At 48.9% G+C, this 20066-nt stretch overlaps 1 protein-coding gene across 3 annotated transcripts in view; it reads left to right on the forward strand.

Annotated features, from left to right (window-relative positions):
- The first annotated feature begins 1428 nt into the window (after positions 1–1428).
- The window catches only part of MCM10 (minichromosome maintenance 10 replication initiation factor), a 306573-nt gene continuing 287935 nt past the window's right edge, over positions 1429–20066 (forward strand). For 2 of the 3 annotated variants that reach the window (XR_013606921.1, XM_078674170.1), the window contains exon 1: positions 1429–1679. The gene's annotated coding sequence lies outside the window, so the exon portion shown is untranslated. Of the gene's footprint in view, positions 1680–1858; positions 1971–20066 lie in introns of those variants that run through there. The other variant, XM_078674171.1, reaches the window with a different exon arrangement.

The following is a 20066-nucleotide window of genomic DNA, read 5'->3' on the forward strand; positions in this document are numbered from 1 at the left end:
TCTGCAAATTTTACAAATCTCCACGTAAATCTTGGATTATCCCACTCCTTCGATCCAGTGGTCATAGACAGTGCTACTCTGCATTCCTCTTTCTGCAGTGCTTGAACACACCACATGAAGCTAAATCCATAGTGACTTTTCTTAAAGCCACCATCACATTACGTCAAAAACTTTTAAACTGATCAGAAACACTAAAATCATAAGCTTCTGCCAAGTATCTTTTTTAACCTTGTCTTTTTTAAACTTATGTTTGTGATGAAAACTTTTTTTCTATGTACTTTTTATGATTATACAACTGATAATCGAATAAAAGTTATTGAACTGAACTGAAAGGCTCAGTTGACCTGTACTTATATATCTTTTTTTTAAAGATTTTCATTGAAATTTTTCTACAACAAAGCTGCAATCAGGAAAGAGAGCAACGGGAGTCCCGCGTGTAAACAGGACAATCGTATTATCATGTCAAATATATGAACAATTCCTGTCATTATACAGCCCATAAACCATTAATCATAAACAAAAGAAACCAAATACAATGGAGCAGTTATGTAAATAGCGTCTTGGAAAACCTGCAGCGCATAGTAATGGTCGTGCCAAATTAAATAACATCATTACCACACCAGTCTTTAAGAAGTGCCCAACGTATAGATAGGACCAGTACTTTTACCAGATCCCCACTCAATCAATATACACTCAGTTTCTTCAATCAGCGACATCAACGCCATCAAGAGTCTTCGGAGTGCGATTGTAAATAGCTTTTAGGAGGCTGCCAAATATCAAAGGGACATGAGGTGGCGGGAAGAAGTGTGGCATAGATGTCGCTCATAGTGTCACAATAAGTAAGGTCTCGGAGCCACGCCTGCGCTGACGGTGTTTGTACTCTGCCCCAATGCAGTGAAACTTGTCGCTTAGCTATCAGTAAAGCAATAGCGCTAAAACGCCTAATGCTTCTCTTGAATGGCTTAACGTATCCCAATAGGGTGGTCAACGGTTCAGGGGGGTACTGTGTGCTCTACCATGATAGACAGGCGTCGAAAAACATCTATCCAATATGTATTCACCAGGGCACAAGTCCAGGCCAAATGGAGAAAGTCTGCTTAAAGGGTTCCTCATCTCATACAGGCACTAGACGCTGCAGGAGTCATTTTGGCCACCAATTTGGGAGTAACATGAGAACGGAAGACCCGGTCTCCGATACTGACCCGCTCACAGGTCAAAGCCGGTCCCTGCTGCGCTGCTCTCACCGAGCTTCCTCCGACATGTCAGAAGCTGGATAGTTGCAGATAAGGTTGTCCACGCACCCACCCGTCTCCCCGGGTGATCCCCACAGCAGCATAGAGAGAAAACTCAGCCTGGAATGCCTGGAGCACCGGCTCTCGTGCGGCTGGACCAGGTCTTCCGGGGCAGCAGAGCGCTCGCTTCCGGTGCAAATCCAGTGGCGGGGTTTTTGCATAGAGAGGGCTTGTCCCTTTCGTGGCGGGTAAATTCTTCTAGTAGTCGGGTGGGTGTACAGGGAAGGACAGACAAAGCCCATCGTGTTATTTACACTTTGTCCGCTAATCAGTTGAAACACAGCTTTCTGATTACCTCCTTGTGCCATCGGATATTCAAGTCGGAACTCCCGAAGTAAAAAATAGAGGGACTCGGTTGTGTTGGGATCCCCTAAGAGGATTCTGAAGGTAAGTCCCATCCATGTTCGTAAACCTATGCTTTAGTTCGGCGGTACTCATAGTACGGCCCGGGGGCCAGTTGCGGCCCCCATTGAAAACAACAACAGTCAGGGACTCGGCGCCATTACTGCTGTTGTAATTCTTCGGGGCCGCATTTGCCAGGAAAAGGTCAAATGCGCTGACAAATAGTGTCTCACATGCTCACCCCAGCGCCGGTAGAAGCAGTGTGTGCCCAGCTGAAACGGAGCCGAGATTCACTGGCCCCTGGCACTAATTACAGCATCCTCGCCTCTGAAAGCAGTAAGTCAACCCAATGCCATCATTGTTATTGCTGGCCCCAAATTTTGTGGCGTTCTGTTGCTAGACCTTCTTGTTCATGCACGGACACAAAAGGTAAAGATATCCTTTGTGGTTTTCGAGGGGGCTAAAAACTTGGGAAGAGATATGTATGTATTTCTCTTCGATTTATTGAGTGGTTTTTTACATATTAATTGAGGTAAACGTGACAGTAGATGGCGCTGTTGCCGCTTTCTGTGACCAATTGAGGGTTAATCATCAGCTGAAAATTACGTTTGGTGCGATTTTCTTCTCCCCGAGATAACAGGCAGGGGTTTTCACCCTTAGATAAATCTCAACAGCAGCACAAAGCCTTTGATGTAATTTCAAATAGGCTCGTTTAAGTTTGTTCACAGTTTCATCATTTCAGAACTGAAGCATTTTCAATGTTATATATTATATACAACAAAGTCATAGTTGTTGCTTATTCATCTTATGCAACTAACTATCGGGGTCTCTATGTTCGCCCTCAGGGTGAAGAAAAAAAAATCTTCTCTCAGTAGCATCATTGCACAGAGATTTTGATGTAATTTCAAATATACTGGATTTAGTTTTTTCACAGTCTCATCTTTTCAGAGCTGAAGCATTTTCAATATTATAATTTATATACAACAAAGCCATAGTTGTTGCTTATTTATCTTATGCAACTAGCAACCATTGGCAAAGCCAATAGTCCTGACTTGTTGCAGGTATAATGTTACTGGTTGTATCTGATACATCATGACAAACAGCAAAATACTAGTAGGGTGGCACACGATGCTAAGCACAATATTTTGTTTACATGTTTTTAAGCCAGGCCCTTAATTTTATAGGTCATGGCCCTTTTAGAGAACCCCCAGGTTTTTCATCCCACTTAAATCCCTGTACCCAGGCAATCCGTGTCAGTTAAGTGTATACATCGCCGGAGTTCGATCTAAAAATCTATGTTTAGGTTTTTGCGTGTCTGTTTATAGTGGAGAAATACTGCTATTTAAAGAGAGAGCAAGACTGACTGACAGAGCGAGACTGACTGACAGAGCGAGACTGACTGAAAGAGAGAGACTGACTGAAAGAGAGAGACTGACTGAAAGAGAGAGACTGATTGAAAGAGAGAGACTGACTGACTGAGAGAGACTGACTGAGGGAGAGAGAGACAGATTTTGAGAGACTGATGGACACAGAGAGAGACTGACACAGAGACTGACAGAGAGAGAGACTGACAGAGAGAGGCTGACTATGAGTCTAACTGACTGACAGAGACTGACTGTCAGAGACTGACTGTCAGAGACTGACTGTCAGAGACTGACTGACAGAGACTGACTGACAGAGACTGACTGACAGAGACTGACTGACAGAGACTGACTGACAGAGACTGACTGACAGAGACTGACTGACAGAGACTGACTGACAGAGACTGACTGACAGAGACTGACTGACAGAGACTGACTGACAGAGACTGACTGACAGAGACTGACTGACAGAGACTGACTGTCAGAGACTGACTGTCAGAGACTGACAGTGAGTGACTGACTGACTGAGAGACTGACAGTGAGTGACTAACAGAGTGACTGTGACTGAGAGAGTGACTGACTGTCTGACTGAGAGAGTGACTGTGACTGAGAGAGTGACTGTGTCTGACAGATACTTTCTGACACAGAGAGAGAGATGGACTGAGGGAGAGAGACTGACAGAGAGACTGACAGAGAGGGAGAGAGACAGAGAGTCAGACAGAGAAAGAGAGAAACTGACAGACGGAGAGACTGACTTGCTGAGAAACTGACTGGCTGAGAGAGAGAGACTGATTGACGGAGAAACTGACTGGCTGATAGAGAGACTGACTGAGACTGACTGAGACTGACTGACTGACAGAGAGAGACGGACTGACATAGAGAGAGAGTCTGTGTTGGAATTGGGGTCAAAGTGTGTATGAAGCTATGCAATGCCTCTTAAGATTGCTATTGTCTGCTAATAAAAATGTATTGTCAAAATGTGCTCTTTGTAGTTACATCTGCTTTTGAAATACAGCATTGCATAATGTCCTGAAACAGGTCTTTTTTTACTCTAGTCCCCCCCCCTTGACTCCGCCCCTACTGGTGCGGCCCTCGGCCACAAACCACACTGTAATTTTGGCCCCTGACAGAAAGTTTGTGAGTACCCATGCTTTAGTTGGATGGTGTTTTGGCATGTAGGCTAAGGTATCATGATGTTCAGCAGCAACTAGTGGGTTGCCACAAGGTCGAGACCTTGCGGCTAACATTTTGTAGGCAAGCCGCATTTAAGACTTTAGGACTGGCCCCTTGTCTGTCTAGGGCCACTTTATTGTATATGATCACTTTACTCTTTATGCATTTATGCAGTTTGTTAGCGTTAACACGAATCCTAGCGCTAGGTGGTAGAAAAAAGAAAAGAGATTAACAAATTATCCCGCAAAACGCATAGGTAGCTACACAGTCATTCTTTGATACCCCACCCCCATTGTATAAACGAGTCTTGCTGAACAATGCGCTGAACAATGAAGATGTCAGGGTTTTGCTGAAGTGCGAATAATTTCATTTTTGACCTGAGGGTTGAGCTAGTCCTATTTCAAGTTCGGAACTCCCGTGGATATTCCGCCATTACTAATGTTTCGACGTGACAGTTTTATGTCTCCTACATCTACTCTTTCATAGCAGCCAAAGTTTCAGATTTCTTACCTGTGACATTTTCATGATTTAGTGTAATTATGAGTGACATTCAACGACTATGAGTGACACTTTCTCGCAAGCAAATTGAAGCAATGAAAACAACTGATAAGTATAGATATCAGAAATTACACCCAGCACCAGGAATGGAAGGGCACTGGGATGTGAGAGAGGCCCAGCATGGAGCCTGAGCCAGCCTCACTGACGCTGAACTCAACTTTATGCAGACAGTGTCTGCAAAGCAGAGCTCAGCACAGGCGCTAAACTCACCAATTCTTGTGGCGCTTAACTCGTCCATCTTTACATAACTCCTACATTCTCTCATCTGCTTGCTCACTCATTTGTTCATCAATATAATTCATCCATTGATCTTTTCATTCCCTTAGTAATCACTGCATGCACATAGTTATTCCTTGATCCATGCATTCTACTAAACATTCACTAATCTATCCTAGTTCCACTTATTCATTCACTCATCCACAGTCATTCACCTATGTGCTCACCCACATATCTCAACTTCTCGCAACAATTCATACATCCATCCATGAATTTGCTCATCTATCTTATCTATCCTCACCCATTAATACATTCTTGCAATCATTCACACATCCCCACCCCAAAGACACTCACATGCAGAAACTCACAATCAATGAAAAAAAAGCTGGCCCCTTATTTTAGCTTGTTTTGAAGTGTTTATTGTTTAGTCATATAGCTACCACGTTTTCATTTTTGTTGTGCAACATTTCCATTTCTGCAGTTTGCTTATGTGTGACATTTCAATACATTATGTGTGACACTTAAAGTGACACTTTATAATGTGTTGAATAAAGCAGTTGTGTCCAAGTCATAAGTTTACTTCCCCTTTGGTTCACTATAATTGCCTAGAGAGGGCATTGAAAGAAGGCACAGCACTCACTCACCTAGTTCATGCTTCTAACATTGTAGCCCTAAAAACGTATGATGTCTGTGAGGAGCTGGCCTGGTATATGATGTACACCTATGTAAGTGCGAAAGTAAACAGATGGAAAAAACATCAGTATGCCACGCGCACAGCTTGGATTACCGTATCTCAATTTTACTTGAATTGAAAACCAAATTATTCACATGGATGTGTCAAAGTTATATTCAAACAACTGTACATGTTGAAAAAAGAACAACACACATGGTTAAGTACATGCCCAGGGCATGATCAAGATTTATGATTGAACTTTGTAGCACAAATGACTACGTTTTTGTAAACATTGTTGATTTTGTGTATATGAAAATAACTATACACTGCGAATTTCTTTGGTTGTGACTGTTTTTATTTCACCAAGTACAAAAGTCATGTACTTAACCATGTGTGGTGTTCTGTTGTTTGAATATAACTTTATTGACACATCCATGTGAATAATTTGGTTTTCAATTCAAGTAAAATTGAGATCCGGTAATCCAAGCTGTGCGCCTGGCATACTGATGGTTTTTCGATCTGTTTACTTTCGCATTCACTGGGGTTGGCAACCTCTCCACCAGGCAGCACGCATCTGTTGAATACACTGTGTATGATATTGTTCCATTTTTGAATACAGGGAGTGCACAGATCATAAAATAATTTTTTTGTCACTTATGTAAGTGGACACCATGCACCAGTCCAGACTAACCTCATGATGATTTAGGAGGTCTTAAACAAACATATGAAGCTGTCTAAGTGGTGGCTGTGGAGAGCAACCTTCAGGCTTAGTCCAGAAGGAGAGTAAAGCTGCTTGTTTTTACCAGAACACAATCTTATACGTATTGATCAAGTGAAAAAGAACCACACATGGTATTTATAAAAATACGTATTTATTATATAATACTCTCTAATACGTTTAGATATCTCCTACGCGGAGATATGCACGATGCACACAATACTTTGCATAGAAATCACAGTAAATAGCACAAATACACCTGGGGGGACCAAACCATATACTAAGAAAGTGGTATAAGAACCACGACTCGGATCAAGACAAGGTCTAGAGGACGTAGAAGTGCTGGGCCCCAAAGGGACCACCTAAAGTGAGTAACTAGGAACCCCACGGAGATCGTGTGCAGTGTGGGAACACAACTGCGTTCTCCGTACAAGTCCTCGTGTAAGTCGCAGTTGGATTTTTAAAGATGAAGAACCCTTCCCAGTGGACCCTGAAGAAACCCCGTGGAAGACAGAAGGTTGGAGAGCCACTCCACCTGTGGATACCCTAGTACCCACGTTGCCTACACCAGGGAAGCCGGGTGCATAGGTGTGAAGTGACGTCGGAAACCACTGTCTAACCCAATGGTGGGCATCAGGAAAGTGCTGAGTGTGACTAATGAGAAAGTGTCAGGTGGAATCAGAAGGTGGATTCTAGTTGAGAGGTACCTGCAAGCAGAGGTGACCGAGTCTGTCACCCAGGAGTGACCAGGAGATCTGGAAGACGAATGCCCACCAATATCGGGAGTTGCAGGCGAGTTGACGAGGACCTTGACTCTGCAGCTGTGAGGACCAGGCGACTCTGAGGAAAACCAGAAGCCGTGCACGAGCAGTTCCACGTCAGGTGTCGATTGCTGACGGGTCGGTGTCCCGTGGGAGCACCAACAAGCCTTGGCAGTTGCAACACACAGAAGTTGAAGAAGGTGAAATGTCGAGGGCAACACGGTCCAGGCAACTCACCATAAGCAGGGGAATCAGGGCAAACCTCTATAAATCAGGGGAGCCCAAAAGAAGTAAAGGTGACCCTCAAATGGACCCCCATGCCGGAGGCCTGTAAGTTGGCACGGTGCACAGGGGTTCGGTTATTGCAGCTCCCATGAGGGATACTGGCCTCAAACTTGATGAGAGGGCAGAACAGGCCTCGAGAGCTGCAGAAAGCCACCACCTGTGTTGCAGGACCTCTCCGAGTCCGGAGGAGCTCAGGATCAGCAGACCGGTCAACTTAGTTGCGGTATTTGCGAATGCAGGGAAGTGGCTCCTTGACTTTAAGGGAGATTCCTTTAGGTGTCTTTGAAGTTCCTGTATAGTGCACAGGCACAGACGATGCAGCAGACTGGAAGGGAGCCGAAGTCGAGCCCAAACGAAATCCAGCGAAGTCTAAAGTGCCCAGACAGCAGAAGGAGTGGTGTCTGATCTGAAACTTGTCCCACGACGAATCTAGGGACCCACCCACAGGTAAGCCCTTAAGTACCCTTAGGAAAGGGTTGGGACAAGTCAGGGTACCCTCCCAGGGAAGGGTCTGGTCAGGGGGGAGGTTACTCCCATGTCCTTTGTCCAGTTTAGCACCAGAGCGGGAGCCAACGCCTCCCATGGACTGATTTGAACTGGACTTTGCATGAGGACACCAAGTGTGCCCTTCATGCAGACTGAGTGGAGCTGGCAAGCGCACCCACCCTGCCCCAATACACTAAATCTGTCTGGGATGTGGTTACACCTCCCTGTGCCAGAATGCCGTGTGTTCTGCCTTCCCCCAGCTCGAGCTTGGCTCAGCAGCAGGAGGGCAGAATAGTGTCTGGTCGGCAGCAACCATTTTGTGCTGTCTAGGTCTGGAAGACTGGTACCGGCGACATGGAGAGTCTAACAGAGGGCTCTTCCAGTGCTTTGAATCATACCTCCCACACCGTTTACTGTGTGGGAGGTACAATTCCAACATGTTTAATACCAAACATGGAGGAGCCAAGATGGCGATCGGAACGGTCGCATAACCGCCTCGCTCCGTGATCTCTTCCTCCCCGCCACCTATCCTGTATTTTATCCTGCTCGGGGTGTTCCGAATTTGGTCACTGAGGAAGAGCCGTCACTTACCATCCTTTTCCGGGGCTCTGGCGTGCAGTGATTCCGGCGTTCTGCCCTGGTCACTTTGTTGGCCTTCCCGGCCCTGACGCCGGGGCCTCGAGTGCTGTGCCTGCCCGGAGATGATCGGAGTGCCGGCGGTCCGGAACCGGTGGAGAGACCCGATGGTGGGAGCCTGAGAGCCGCGGGCCGGGACCCCTGGGGCAGACCCGCCCCCGCTGGTGGGCCACTGTAGGAGAGTAGGGTCTGCAATCCTATGATCACCCAGATTTTTGCTTTTTGCTGCACTGGTTTACGACTTTCCCTGGCTGTGGGCCTGCTAATCAGACCCACAGCCTAGCTGTTCTCTCTATCCAAATTGTACTCAGGTACTGAATTGGCACTGGGTCCTCTCCAAGTCCCTGTACCCAGGGCTGAGGTGCACCCAGAAGTCTCCCAGGGGCTGAAGCATGTATTATGCCACCCCTGGATTGACTAACTAAAACTGACGCAACTGGCTGCACGACAGCTGGGGCAAGGTGGTGTACTCACCCTTTGCTTTAGATATAGTATACCTATATCTAACCCTAAAATGGACACACAGATCTCCTATCAGTCACTCCTATGGCAGGCCTTAACAATCCTGAAGGCAGAGTGCTCGGAATCGTGTGAGATGGTGCTCTGGCATGAGCTGAGCCTGTCTGCGGCTTTCGGGACCCATCCCTTAGCCGTTTCCATGATATCGCATACCATATACTCTTAAGTGCATTATAATCCTCGCGGTTAAATGCCAACTCTGGTATCGCTTTATCAAAACATGTCGAGTAAGGTGTCATACGAATTGGAATACTAACCCCTCGCCAATTCTGGCGACGGGGTTAGCATTCCACCCTTCTAGAGGGACACGACATGCATGTAACCTATAACCCGGTTAAAAGTCAGACAGAGCCTTAGCATCCACAAAATGGATGCTGCCACCGAGACACAAGTCTGCCCTCCTGCTGCTGGGAGTCCTCCCAGAGCAGGAGATAAGGACAAAGGGTTTCCTGCCAGGGGCGGTGCCAGCACCGTCCCAGACAGGGTTTTGTGTATTGTAGGTAGGCAGGGCTTTAGAGGAAGGTGACTGCACGTGGCACCCCGGTGCTCACTGTGCATAGGCTGGCTGGAACCAGTTCCAGGGTCACTCCAGACCCTGTGCTGGGGAAAAGCCCACCAAGGAAGTGGGTGTAACCACCCCCCTCCTAGTCCCACCCCTAGGGCAGGACTTAGTCGCGTGCCAGCCCCCTTTTACAGGATAAAGGTAGGAACTGGCCCCCTTCCAAATCAGATCATCTTTGAATCCTGAAACTACTTTCCACGAAAGGAACTCAAGACTTCTTCCTAAGATTTCTCCCTTGTGACTAAGGAGTAGTCACCCTGCATCCGCAGGCACCATCTACAGAACACTGCGGTCTGCTGCAAGTCCTTCCTCCGGAATCCGACTGCCCAGCTCGACGAGAACCGGCTTCCCTGGCACCTCTGACCTCTACCTACTTCATCAGTCACGCTGAGATTCGTGGGTGTGACGAGACCTCGAGGGACCGGCCATCTTCAAGACTGCACGACTTCTGAACAACAAGCCCGCCGAGTGAATTCCTGGTGAGTGCTTTGGGGTCCGAGAAGCCCCCACCCTGAGCAGCTCCAGCACCGAAGAGCAGCCCCCCAGCATCTCCACGATCTGCGTGGGGCCCTTCTGCTTTTTACTGCTCACCGCGTTGTTTGGCTACTAGCCCGCTGGCTTGTGGCCTTCCTGACGACGCCCGACGACATTTCTGCTGCTGGTCTGGTTGCTCCAGACTGGCCCTTGCTTCCCTCCATCGGAGAAGTACCCTGGACCCTCCTGGTCCACCCAAGACGCCATTTTAGGTCCACCGCGTGGGCCTTGCATTTGCCAAGACTTGTTGCCCAATCCTGGGTCCAGCGACGTCGACAGCAAGAACCTTCGTGGGACAGCTCGCACCTCCATCCTGGTCGCCGACAACGCCTCCTGGTCCGAGAGACTGCAGAGCCCAGCAGCGCCCACTCACCTGACTGCGGTGACTTCGCCCGGTGCCATCCTGGTGCCCACTTAATCACTGGCTAGTGATTCAAGAACTTGGTCCCCTCTGCTTTCAGGTTTTCTTCTTCCTTGATCCAGGCTTGGATCCATCAAACTTTTCTTCACTGGTCGCCTGCCAGCAACTTCTTCCTTCCAGGCTCCTGGTCCGGCAACGAGATCCCCGACGTCTTTTCAGACCTATGCAGCTGCAGCCCCTGGGCTAGGTAACTTCGGCACTTCGGTGTCCCAGCATAACCTCACTATCCTAGGGTCAGGATCCACTGTCGTTTTCTTCCTACCAGGTCGGGTTCGCCCGTGAACACTAACTTTGCCTTTACTAGCCTCCATAGACTTTGTCCCGCATCCCGCGTGAGAGTGCACACTCTGCACCCGAGTCCCCTAGGTCTCCTAGAAGTAATCTAACGATTCCCTAGTCCAGTCCTAGCGATTCCAAAGCCTATTAGAACTGTTACTTACCTGCTAGTAATTCGCATTCCACTTTTAGAGTATATGGTTTTTCGTGCCCCTCGGGCATTTGTGTATAACGTGCTAACTTAAGTATTTTCGTAAGAGTTTTGTTGTGTGCCTAGCACCCTGTCCTCATAAAGAGTACAGGGTTGTTGTGATTCTAATAAATACACTGTTTATTTTCATAACACTTGTGTGGTGTCCTTTCACTGGGTGTTCAAGGGGTAATGTGATGGTAAAACAGCTGGCTTAACACGCCCTCTAGAGTCTTAGCCTTAGACTGCTCGTATCCATGCTACTAGGATAGCTGGTCTATAAGGTTGACTTACAACCAATCATCAATAAGGGTTGTTTGGACTGATATATAGTGATCACTAGAATAGTGAACACTGCACATCAGGCCAACTTCTCACATTGGTGGCAGCGGTGGGATTTGAGCTTGCTGTTGTTTTACCACACATGCCCTAAGAATATCTTGTGAAAGATCACATAAGTACTAAAGGTACATATAACTTAGCTTAGAATACTCTGAGTTCTACTGAACCAGCTGTTGTAGCTCCTAGGGCCTAGCACACCCTAAACTACAACTCTAGCAAGGGATCAGTAGGCAAACATATAGTGTAGGTAAGTGCACCACTTACACCTCACTAGAAAAGCATGTCTACCCAGGGAGATTCTACTGAGACTCCCCTGGTCAGTGTTGACCCTCCACAGGTCACTTCAAGATATGCAGCTCTCAGTTTCCAGGAGATGAGACAGATCTGTGTCTCCAGGAAACTGAAGCAGGGGTCTAACCCCACCATTCCCTTTCTGATAGGTCTCTTAGAGACATATGATGCCAGAAAGCTTTCTCAGTTACATGAGAACATACCAGCCTTAGAGGGAACCTCTGGGGATCCAGATCTCCCCAACATTGCTACTGCAGTTGAGGAGGAGGATCAAGAGGAACTCTCTGGGGATGAGGTAGACAAAGGTCTTGATGTAGTCAGAAGGCTAACCAGGGCCAACTTAGACTTACTTGGGCTAGGATCTGGGGGACCCCCAGTACTAACCCGAAGTGGGCCTAACCTTGGAGTTAGGAGAGATAGATCTCTTTCTAGGGACTCCAATAGATCTCTGCACTCTAATGCCTCTTCTCAGGGGAGAAGGAATCCTCCACAGAGGAGATTTACTTCCCCTCAGAGAAAAGAGCATGAAGCTAGAATGAGACAAGCTGAACTGAGGATTGAAAGGGAAGAACTTGCCCTGGCCAAAGAAAAGCTTGCCTTTGCTAGAGAGCAGCAGATGAGTGGGCTAGCTCCCACTGGTGGCAGCAATCTCCCAAGAGATAGAGAGAAGGGTTTAGATACTAAACACCTGACTAAAATAGTGCCCCCCTTTAAGCAAGGGGATGATATCCAGAAATGGGTGGCTGCTCTGGAGAGGGCCTGCACTGTGCAGGGCATTCCCCAGAGTCAGTGGGCAGCTATACTGTGGCTCTCCTTTGATGGTAAAGGTAGAGATAAGCTCCTCACTACAAGAGTGGAGGATGCTAACAATTACCAGGTCCTGAAGAATACACTGGTTGATGGGTTTGGTTTAACCACTGAGCAGTACAGGTTGCTGTTCAGAGACACCCAGAAAACTCAGTCTCAGGACTGGTCTGATTTTGTGGATTGTGCCACTAAGGCTTTGGAGGGCTGGTTGCTGGGTAGCAAGGTTACAGATTACACAGGATTGTATAATCTAATGATGAGAGAACAAATTTTAAACAATTGTCAGAACCAGTTGCTGCACCAGCACCTTGTTGATTCAGATCTGACCTCTCCCCAAGAATTGGGAAAGAAGGCAGACAAATGGGTCAGGACAAGGATCAAGCAGAACCAGAACCAGAACCAGGGTGGTCAGAAGAAAGCAGACCAGAAGGGTAATGTTAAGAATGAGCAAAATGACCAGAAGTCTTCACCAGGTCCCCAACAAACCAAAGAGGGTGGGGGTCAGGCTTCCCAGAAGAAGAAGACTCAAGAAGGCCAGTCAAAAAGGTGGTGCCAGTACTGCAAAAGTAAATCTCACTGGTTTAGTGAGTGCACCAAAAGAGGAGGACAAACTCCTGCCACTACAGCTCCTAAAGCAACTGCATCCCCTAGTACAGTCAGTAGTGGTAGTGTACCTCCCAAGGCATTAGTTGGGTTAACCTTGGGTACTGAGGGGTCTGACAACTTAGTTGGCACACTCACTCAGGCTGTCCTTGTCTGTACAGGGGATATGGATATGTCCCCTGAAATAAGTCCCAATACTTTGGGCAAATACAGGCAGACACCTTTGATAAATGGCAAAATGGCTCAGGCCTATAGGGACACTTGTGCCAGTGTCACCATGGTGACACCTAACTTTGTGGACCCTGGACAGATCATGCCAGGTACTGATTTCCTGGTGACCAATGCCAGCAATGTCACTACTAGTCATAGTGTGGCAATTGTGGCTTTCTCCTGGGGTGGAGTGAAGGGACAAAAGAAAGTTGTAGTCAGTTCAGACCTCCCAGTTGATTGTTTGTTGGGCAATGATTTGGAGTCATCACAATGGTCAGAAGTGGAGCAGAGGACTCACATGGAGATGTTAGGCTTGCCAGCACATGTGCTTGCTGTGACTAGGTCACAGGCCAGAAGATGCCCCACTGAACAGGTGCTGGATCCTGAAATTATGGACCAGACACCTTCCAAGAAGAAGAGCAGTAAGGGTAAGGCTTTGCCTTCCCCCTTGCCCCAGGTTGAGGATCAAGTCTCTGAGGAGGCTGATCTAGAGGAGCTGAGGGAAACTGAGCCTAAAGAGCTTGAACTTGATCAAGATGAGTTTCTGGGCTCAGGGGGACCCTCCAGAGCAGACCTGGGGAAGGAACAGTTGAGCTGCCCTTCCCTTGAACCCCTCAGACAGCAGGCTGCTGCTGAGGCTGCAGGGAATGCCACAGGTGCCCACAGGGTATACTGGGAAGATGGACTCCTGTACTCTGAGTCAAGAGACCCCAAGCCTGGTGCAACCAGGAGGCTGGTCATCCCCTTGTCTCTGAGAGGTTTCCTTCTCACCTTGGCCCATGAGATTCCCCTTGCAGGTCATTTAGGTCAGACAAAGACTTGGGACAGGCTTGTCTCACACTTTCACTGGCCCCATATGAATGAGAATACCAAGGAGTTTTGTCGCTCATGTGTCACTTGCCAAGCCAGTGGTAAGTCAGGTGGCACAACAAAGGCCCCCCTCATACCACTACCTGTGGTGGGGGTTCCCTTTGAAAGGGTGGGGATTGACATTGTTGGTCCAATGGAACCCCAGACAGCATCAGGACACAAGTTTATACTGGTGGTGGTGGACCATGCCACCAGGTATCCTGAGGCTATTCCCCTTAGGACCACTACAGCCCCTGTAGTGGCAAGAGCCCTAGTTGGAGTGTTCTCCAGAGTGGGTTTCCCTAAGGAGGTCGTTTCTGACAGAGGTACAAACTTCATGTCAGGATATCTGACTGCCATGTGGAAAGAGTGTGGTGTGAACTACAAGTTCACCACACCCTATCATCCACAATGCAATGGGCTTGTTGAGAGATTTAACAGGACCCTGAAAGGGATGATTCATGGACTACCTGAACCTCTTAGGAGAAGATGGGATGTCCTGATCCCCTGCCTCTTGTTTGCTTACAGAGAGGTCCCACAGAAGGGGGTTGGCTACAGCCCTTTTGAGCTTCTGTATGGGCATCCTGTAAGAGGACCCCTGTGTTTGGTGAAGGAAGGATGGGAGAGACCTCTCAAAAAGCCTGCAACCAACATAGTGGACTATGTACTTGGTCTCCGCTCCAGGATGGCTGAGTATATGGAAAAGGCATCTAAAAACCTTGAGGCCAGCCAGGAACTTCAAAAAGCTTGGCATGACCAAAAGGCTGTACTGACTGTGTACCAGCCAGGACAGAAGGTGTGGGTGCTGGAGCCAGTGGCCCCAGCAGCTCTAAAAGACAAATGGTCTGGGCCCCACACCATCATTGAGCAAAAGGGAGAGGTTACCTACTTGGTGGACCTTGGAACTCCCAGGAGCCCTCTCAGAGTGCTCCATGTTAACAGGCTCAAGGCATATGTTGACAGGAAGGACATGAGCTTGCTCATGGCCACAGATGAGGGACAGGAGGAAGAGAGTGACCCTCTCCCAGACCTGCTCACTCAGAATCCTGATGATGGGTCAGTTGATGGTGTTGTCTTTTGTGGCAGCCTCACTGAACATCAGCAACAGGATTGCAGGCAAGTTCTGCAATCCTTCAGACATATGTTCTCTCTGACACCCAGCCAAACTGATTGGTGTACCCATGAGGTTGACACTGGAGACAGTCTGCCTGTCAAGAGTAAAATCTACAGACAGCCTGATCATGTTAGAGACTGCATCAAAACTGAAGTGCAGAAAATGTTGGAACTGGGAGTCATTGAGCCCTCAGATAGCCCTTGGGCTAGCCCAGTAGTTCTAGTGCCCAAGCCTCACACCCAGGGTGGTAAGAGAGAGATGAGGTTTTGCGTAGACTACAGAGGCCTCAATGCAGTCACTAAGACTGATGCCCACCCAATACCAAGAGCAGATGAGCTTATAGATAGATTGGCTTCTGCCAACTTCTTAAGCACATTTGATTTGACAGCTGGGTATTGGCAAATCAGGTTAGCTGAGGAAGCCAAACCCAAGACCGCATTTTCTACCCCTGGAGGGCATTATCAATTTGTGGTAATGCCCTTTGGACTGAAAAATGCACCTGCCACCTTCCAAAGGTTGGTGAATCAAGTCCTCACTGGGCTGGATGACTTCTGTGCAGCATATCGGGACGATATTGCTGTCTTTAGCTCCACCTGGGAGGATCACCTGGTCCACCTGAGGAAAGTGTTAGAGGCTCTGCAAAAGGCAGGCCTCACTATCAAGGCCACAAAGTGCCAGATAGGGCAGACACAGGTTGTATACCTGGGCCACCTTGTAGGTGGAGGCCAGGTTCAGCCACTGGAGAGTAAGATACAGGCCATCAAGGACTGGACTCCTCCAATCACCCAGACTCAGGTTCGAGCTTTCTTGGGCCTGACTGGGTACTATAGGAAGTTTGTCAGAAATTATGGGTCCATAGTGACCCCCCTTAATGACCTGACAAGCAAAAAGATGCCAAAGAAAGTTCAGTGGACAGCAAGCTGTCAGAAAGCATTCAATGACCTAAAACAGGCCATGTGCACAGCACCTATCCTCAAGAGTCCAGATTACTCCAAGCCATTCATTGTCCAAACAGATGCTTCTGAGTTGGGTGTGGGAGCTGTTCTGTCTCAACTGAATTTTGATGGTAATGATCAGCCTATTGCTTTCATTAGTAGAAGGTTGACACCCAGAGAGAAAAATTGGTCAGCTATTGAGAGGGAGGCCTTTGCTGTGGTCTGGGCCCTGAAGAAGCTGAGGGCCTACTTGTTTGGCACTCACCTCACCATTCAGACAGACCATAAGCCCCTCTTGTGGCTAAATCAGATGAAGGGTGAAAACCCCAAACTGCTTAGGTGGTCCATTTCCCTACAGGGGATGGATTTTACAGTGGAGCATAGACCTGGGACTGATCACAGCAATGCTGATGGGCTCTCCAGGTATTTCCACTTAGAGCAAGAAGACTCACCTGGTCAAGGTTAGTTTATTGTCCCAAAGTTTGGGGGGGGGGTCATGTAGGAGAGTAGGGTCTGCAATCCTATGATCACCCAGATTTTTGCTTTTTGCTGCACTGGTTTACGACTTTCCCTGGCTGTGGGCCTGCTAATCAGACCCACAGCCTAGCTGTTCTCTCTATCCAAATTGTACTCAGGTACTGAATTGGCACTGGGCCCTCTCCAAGTCCCTGTACCCAGGGCTGAGGTGCACCCAGAAGTCTCCCAGGGGCTGAAGCATGTATTATGCCACCCCTGGATTGACTAACTAAAACTGACACAACTGGCTGCACGACAGCTGGGGCAAGGTGGTGTACTCACCCTTTGCTTTAGATATAGTATACCTATATCTAACCCTAAAATGGACACACAGATCTCCTATCAGTCACTCCTATGGCAGGCCTTAACAATCCTGAAGGCAGAGTGCTCGGAATCGTGTGAGATGGTGCTCTGGCATGAGCTGAGCCTGTCTGCGGCTTTCGGGACCCATCCCTTAGCCGTTTCCATGATATCGCATACCATATACTCTTAAGTGCATTATAATCCTCGCGGTTAAATGCCAACTCTGGTATCGCTTTATCAAAACATGTCGAGTAAGGTGTCATACGAATTGGAATACTAACCCCTCGCCAATTCTGGCGACGGGGTTAGCATTCCACCCTTCTAGAGGGACACGACATGCATGTAACCTATAACCCGGTTAAAAGTCAGACAGAGCCTTAGCATCCACAAAATGGATGCTGCCACCGAGACACAAGTCTGCCCTCCTGCTGCTGGGAGTCCTCCCAGAGCAGGAGATAAGGACAAAGGGTTTCCTGCCAGGGGCGGTGCCAGCACCGTCCCAGACAGGGTTTTGTGTATTGTAGGTAGGCAGGGCTTTAGAGGAAGGTGACTGCACGTGGCACCCCGGTGCTCACTGTGCATAGGCTGGCTGGAACCAGTTCCAGGGTCACTCCAGACCCTGTGCTGGGGAAAAGCCCGCCAAGGAAGTGGGTGTAACCACCCCCCTCCTAGTCCCACCCCTAGGGCAGGACTTAGTCGCGTGCCAGCCCCCTTTTACAGGATAAAGGTAGGAACTGGCCCCCTTCCAAATCAGATCATCTTTGAATCCTGAAACTACTTTCCACGAAAGGAACTCAAGACTTCTTCCTAAGATTTCTCCCTTGTGACTAAGGAGTAGTCACCCTGCATCCGCAGGCACCATCTACAGAACACTGCGGTCTGCTGCAAGTCCTTCCTCCGGAATCCGACTGCCCAGCTCGACGAGAACCGGCTTCCCTGGCACCTCTGACCTCTACCTACTTCATCAGTCACGCTGAGATTCGTGGGTGTGACGAGACCTCGAGGGACCGGCCATCTTCAAGACTGCACGACTTCTGAACAACAAGCCCGCCGAGTGAATTCCTGGTGAGTGCTTTGGGGTCCGAGAAGCCCCCACCCTGAGCAGCTCCAGCACCGAAGAGCAGCCCCCCAGCATCTCCACGATCTGCGTGGGGCCCTTCTGCTTTTTACTGCTCACCGCGTTGTTTGGCTACTAGCCCGCTGGCTTGTGGCCTTCCTGACGACGCCCGACGACATTTCTGCTGCTGGTCTGGTTGCTCCAGACTGGCCCTTGCTTCCCTCCATCGGAGAAGTACCCTGGACCCTCCTGGTCCACCCAAGACGCCATTTTAGGTCCACCGCGTGGGCCTTGCATTTGCCAAGACTTGTTGCCCAATCCTGGGTCCAGCGACGTCGACAGCAAGAACCTTCGTGGGACAGCTCGCACCTCCATCCTGGTCGCCGACAACGCCTCCTGGTCCGAGAGACTGCAGAGCCCAGCAGCGCCCACTCACCTGACTGCGGTGACTTCGCCCGGTGCCATCCTGGTGCCCACTTAATCACTGGCTAGTGATTCAAGAACTTGGTCCCCTCTGCTTTCAGGTTTTCTTCTTCCTTGATCCAGGCTTGGATCCATCGAACTTTTTTTCACTGGTCGCCTGCCAGCAACTTCTTCCTTCCAGGCTCCTGGTCCGGCAACGAGATCCCCGACGTCTTTTCAGACCTATGCAGCTGCAGCCCCTGGGCTAGGTAACTTCGGCACTTCGGTGTCCCAGCATAACCTCACTATCCTAGGGTCAGGATCCACTGTCGTTTTCTTCCTACCAGGTCGGGTTCGCCCGTGAACACTAACTTTGCCTTTACTAGCCTCCATAGACTTTGTCCCGCATCCCGCGTGAGAGTGCACACTCTGCACCCGAGTCCCCTAGGTCTCCTAGAAGTAATCTAACGATTCCCTAGTCCAGTCCTAGCGATTCCAAAGCCTATTAGAACTGTTACTTACCTGCTAGTAATTCGCATTCCACTTTTAGAGTATATGGTTTTTCGTGCCCCTCGGGCATTTGTGTATAACGTGCTAACTTAAGTATTTTCGTAAGAGTTTTGTTGTGTGCCTAGCACCCTGTCCTCATAAAGAGTACAGGGTTGTTGTGATTCTAATAAATACACTGTTTATTTTCATAACACTTGTGTGGTGTCCTTTCACTGGGTGTTCAAGGGGTAATGTGATGGTAAAACAGCTGGCTTAACACGCCCTCTAGAGTCTTAGCCTTAGACTGCTCGTATCCATGCTACTAGGATAGCTGGTCTATAAGGTTGACTTACAACCAATCATCAATAAGGGTTGTTTGGACTGATATATAGTGATCACTAGAATAGTGAACACTGCACATCAGGCCAACTTCTCACAGCCACCCCGCATGTCCGTTCGCCTACCGGCCCGAAGAAGAGAAGCCGCGCTGTCCGGCACCCCTCAAGTGAGAAACCCACTCCTGTTGTTAGTCCCGCCCGGGATCCGGTGCTGGGCTCCCCCCGAGTGCTGTGGGGAGCACGCCCGTTCTTCTGGTGACTCGCCTTTCTCCGCCGAGCGCCATCCGCCGCGGTTTGGCGGTGAGCCCTGGGGCCGCCGGTGCTCCTGATGGACTTGGAAGAACCTGCGGCGATGGCGGAGGGTACTGTACTTAAGATGGCGGATGGCCCCTCGGGGTGTCTTTCTCCTGGAGACAGGGAGGTTGCCGCATTTGCTTTCTCCAGCCCTCGTTTGGTTTGGGCGGCCCCTACTCGGAGTGCTATCTGGTTTGCCCTGTCTGCTCTGCGGATCGACCTGTCCTTGAAATGTCGAGCCTTGGAGTTGCGTATAGCTGCCATGGTGGCTCCGCCATTTTGTGACGAAGTGTCGTCTCCCCGAATTGTACTGCCTGAAACTTCGCCGGCGGCTGTGCTGGGATCTCCGGCTGGGTGCTCGATTCTATGGGATCTAGCGGACCCGGTGCCGATGCTGCAGTGCTTTCTACATCCTGTTTTCTTTGCTTCGTGCTGGACGGCCCAGATACTGTGCTTGACCACGTGGATCTTTGAGGAACTTTTGCATTCTTACTGTTGCCGAGTTCTCCTGGT

Source organism: Lissotriton helveticus, chromosome 1_1 (assembly GCF_964261635.1).
Source record: "Lissotriton helveticus chromosome 1_1, aLisHel1.1, whole genome shotgun sequence".
In the NCBI taxonomy this organism is placed as follows: Eukaryota; Metazoa; Chordata; class Amphibia; order Caudata; family Salamandridae; genus Lissotriton; species Lissotriton helveticus.